The sequence below is a fragment of the Pleurodeles waltl genome, chromosome 5 (assembly GCF_031143425.1).
Source record: "Pleurodeles waltl isolate 20211129_DDA chromosome 5, aPleWal1.hap1.20221129, whole genome shotgun sequence".
Lineage (NCBI taxonomy): Eukaryota > Metazoa > Chordata > Amphibia > Caudata > Salamandridae > Pleurodeles > Pleurodeles waltl.
In genome coordinates, this window is record NC_090444.1 from 1,227,532,268 (window position 1) to 1,227,537,062 (window position 4,795).

The window sequence follows — 4,795 nt, forward strand, 5'->3', positions numbered from 1 at the left end:
GGCAGCAAGGTCATCCTTCAGCTGCCTAGCTTCCTGGAGTTGTTGCCCGCATGAGCCCCTACATCTCACCGTGTGCCATAGTCGATGCCGCACCCTACCGTCAGGTTTGTCACACTGTTGATGCAGGCGGGTCAAACCAAATCTGGCCTGCAGGGTGCTTGAAGCAATCCAGCCCACACAGGGGGCTCCAGATAAAGTAGGTATAGTGGAGGTGCCAGATGAGCAACCCATCCAGTTTTTGAAGGTAAATTGCAGTGGAATCGGTCTCCAAATAAAGACTGATAAGCTTCTCCTCTGGTAATTGACCTACTCCTGCAAAGCCCATGCAGAAAGTCCTTATTTCCTGCAGCACCTGGTATTCCCAGGCTGTCTCCCACCCAGGTACTAACCAGGCCCAACCCTGTTAGCTTTGGAGATCGGACGTGATCGATTGCATTCAGGGTGGTATTGCTGTACTTATAACACTTACTGGCTGTACTGGGGTTTTGGAAGATGTCGACTTTACCCTGGTCGAATGAGACATGTCCACCTAGAAGACAAAGATTTAGACATAGCATTTGAAATAGTGCAGTTTCACACAGTTCAAATTCCATTACAAATACTATGTCATTCCAGTGTGTAAGTAATATTCAACACACATATGTATACATTGTAGTAATATGGGATGCTGCCAGTAACCCTGCAGGGCTGAGCTTGCTGGATGTTAAAGGTCATAGGTATCTATCATCACATGCCTGAAGAATGCCTTAGGCATCTGAAGATTTCAGTACTGCTGGTCAGCATCGTCTCAGGCCCCCTTACACTAAGATACATAGTCTACACCATTGACACTAGGTAGACCGAACTAGTTCTGCAAAGAGGAGGACCGGCATGCACCGTATGTGACATTGTAGGGGCCATATCAGAGTCATCATGGCACTGGTGCACAAAGTGCTGACTAGCAGCAATGCATGCCTCCTTGCAACATGATGAAAGGGTATGAGTCCTGTAAGCAGATTTGTCCCAATGTATCCTGTAAGGCCCACATTCCTGCTCATTTACATTTGCCTAAGGCATTTTAATCTGCCTATATGTGCTGCACCATGGAGCACACATAGAATGGTTAACAGAAATGAAAACTGAACATATATTTCCTCCTTAGCCATCAAATGTGGAGGTCTGACATTTTTAGAGCATTGCCTGGTCAATCATGTATGTGAAATCAGGAAATGCTTATACTTTCATATGTGTTCAATGTCAACATACTGTACCCCAAACACCCCTTAAACTTATGCCTACCCCAATATATATATATATTTATACATTTTATTTTTTTTTTACTTAAAAAACAAAGGTTACAGGGACATTATAGTTAGGTTCACATTTTAACTATAACTTGCGCCCCCACCATGCACAATTTTTTCATCAAAACCTTTACTGCAAATATTACAGTGACACTATCAATTATGTTATCAAAGATGTCATGAGTGCCGTAATTTGTGAGGTAATTAGCAGCACATGGCGAGGACGTGAACCTGCTAACCACCCAAACCCACGCAGGACATGGCCCTTCAGCCGTGCATGGTAGAAGTTGGCCACAGCCTCTCTCAGTGTGAGAATAGGAGTTAGTGGTGTATCTGGGGGTGAGAGTGGCTCTGACAGTGTCTGGGTATGAGAGTACATAGATCAGTGTTTTAGTGGGTACGTCAGTGCGTGATTGAGTCTGTAAGTGGGTGCATGAAGGTGTCAGTGGGTCTGTGAAGATGTGTGTGAGCATCTAAGGTGGTCTGTGAGTGGGTGTATGAGGGTCTGAGTAGGCGTGTGAGTAGGAGAAAGGGATTGAAGGGGAGAGAGAGAGAGAGAAAGAGAGTGAGAGAGATAGAGATATGTTTAGGCTCTGATGTATTATAAACTTAGAATTAGATTTCTTCACAATTGTATTTGTCAATTAAATGGAGTAAGATCACCTTTTAGTATGCGCCTTAAACACTTGCAGGCAGCTGCTTTAAACAGCAGCTGCCTGGTTGCTGGAGCAATGCCTTTTGCACTCTGCTTTTTTACAGCGTCCAGCTGTCAAAAAGTGGAGTGTTTGCTGCAGCCAGGCCACAGCAAGCAGCTGTGTCCCAGGGATGGGCACCCTGGGGCAAAGCAGGAGTCAGCCCTGTGGGGACAGTGGTCCCAGGGCCATCAGTGGCTCCACAAGGGGGGCCCCCAGTACCCCTCCAACATGATAGCCCCGGGGAGGTGGTGGGCTCCGGGTGGGGCATATGGCCCTCCTGTACCTAATCTAATCAATGACATGGGGAGTTGGTGGTCCATAGGGGCATAGGGGTGCCTCTCCCACACAATTTAAATATAGCACCAGGGATGTAGTGGTTCCATTACAAATAAACATTTCCCTCAGGACTTGGTCCTCCACGGAGCTTGATAAAGATGAAGCAAGGGTGCCTGCGCTTCATTTTCTTTTTTTGAATTTTCACCCGATTTGTGGATCCTCTGTAAATCGTGGCAAAAATTAAAAAAAAATAACATAAAGATGCTTTTTAGCCCTGGGAGGGTCCCTTTGGTACCCCAACTCCAGAGCTTACTGGTCAGGGTGTTAGTACCCTAGACCCTTTTGTATTTTTTATAATTTTTCTGTGGCTTACAACACTTCAACAGATTCCTCGTTGAAGTGTTGTCAGCCAATATGTATATTAAACCACCGGATGGAATTACACCAAATTTAGAAGAAAGGTAGCTCTTGGCCCATAAAGAGCACTTTTTGGCGTTTGGTCTAAATTATTTCACTAGTTTTTGGTGAATTAAAGGAAGTCTAAATTTGCATATTTATATAGGGACAGGAAGGATTTTTGACCCCTAAGCGAATCCTCTCGCCACGAGGAATACTGTGATTGGTTGGTTTCAAACTGGTCAGAAAGTTGCAGCTGCCATTTTATGAATTGGGACACAGTCCCAGGGGATGGAATCTAAAGATGAGAATAATAAAAGGGGTTAGATTATAGGGACTCTGATCCCATGGGTGCTTTGAATGGTGTCTGGGAGACCCCTTGTTACATTTAAAAAAAATAAAATCCTTTTTTGGCCACAATCTATTGCTGTGCTCAGCGTGGCCCCCTGAATAAAGACTCTAGCCGAGAGATAAAAAATATATACATTTACACCTACTCCCTCACACACTAATGCATACTACTGGAAGACACATTGAGACTGTGACTTACTTTCTCACAGATCTATAAGTACACTCATACAGACACTGACACAACCATTCACAGACCCAGTCAGACAATCACACACCCACTCACAGACCCACTTAGGCTCTCAGGCACCCACTCACAGTCCTTCTCAGACCCTCATGCATCCAGTCAGAGACCCACTGAGACATTGACACTGACACTCACAGACCCACTGAGACACTTGTGCACCCACTTACAGACCCACTGAGAGACTCATGCACCCACTCATAGACCCATTCAAACACTCACACATCCACTCAAAGATCCATCCAGAGACTCACTCACAGACCCACTCACAGACTGATGCACTCACTCACAGACCTACTCAGAGACATATATTCCAGGCAAGTCAAAGCGCAGGTTATTATTGTGAACACAGCCCATGTTATGGTTTCTGAGGTATGCTGAAAGAGTTTTATTAACATGGTTCTTGGCTTTGTCAATCTGTGGACAAAATGTAGTTGACCAGTTCCATTTCTTTCTTTGGCATATGTTTGAGGACACAAATGCTGTGTGATGGAAAAGTGTCACTAACTGACTAAAGGTATCCTTTGTTAGGATTTACAGTCCTACCTCTGTCAGTGTGCCTAGGTCATTACCACCAAAGTGCACAATCATGAGGTGAGGAGGCTGGCTAACTCTATTGCTTTCAACCAATTAAAGCAATTGTTGCCACCTTATCCCTTTCTGGCCTAACCCAGTAATATCTACATTAGATAAACACAGGTTCTTGTTGATGCCACTCTTTCTGGCAGACTCACTTGCCTGAAACAGATAGCTGTGACCTACAATCCACACTCAAAATTTGGAAAAGTAGGAGCAATAGCACCGAGGAGAAGGCTGCAACTGTCTGAAGCAGTCTTCAAAATGTGAGGTGGTTGAAATGGAGGAAAGCACCAGGTTTAAAATAGCACAACTTTGATTGGATATTGAAAAGAGATTAGTAGTTAAAAGTAGGTGGTTATCTAGAGTATTAAGTTAGTAGATCTCTTATTGGGTGACATTATTTCAGAAAAAAGTTATGGAGTTTCAGATAAGCTTACAATTGCTAACAATCAACCACATCTGCTACAGAAGAAATTAAAAACAAGCATGCTGCTTGCAGACAGTGCTGTGAACTTTTAAACTACTGTTACAATGGAGTGTTACAAAGAAGGTTGCTATGGCAGCTGAAGCAAAAGACTATGGGGGAAGGGAGGTTACATTGAAGGATAATGCAACAGTAAAAAACAAATTGTTTTTGGTAGATTATGAGTTGGAAAAGAAGATTTGTGTCTCAGAAATCACTGCAAAAGTATCATTTGTACATTTTTGAACCTCCGTCTGGAGTAGCGACTCCATCGCTAACTTACATGGGGGCTGGACTGAGAGGCGCAATGGGTCACCACTTCAGTACTATGCCATAGCACATTAGGCTTCTTTATGGGAGGAAAACAAGGGGTCACCAGACAGTAACCATTCAGATGTTGGATAATAGAAAATAACTATGAAACACAGTTTTTGATTTGTTAACCACCACAATACCAGTTAGAGCAAAGTTGAAAAGGTTGCCATTAAGGTTCCCTTGTTGTGAGAGTGGA

At 43.8% G+C, this 4,795-nt stretch overlaps 1 pseudogene; it reads right to left on the reverse strand.

The window, feature by feature from the left end:
- Positions 1-340: 340 nt before the first annotated feature.
- Positions 341-458, reverse strand: LOC138297513 (5S ribosomal RNA; annotated as a pseudogene).
- Between the last annotated feature and the right edge of the window lie 4,337 nt (positions 459-4,795).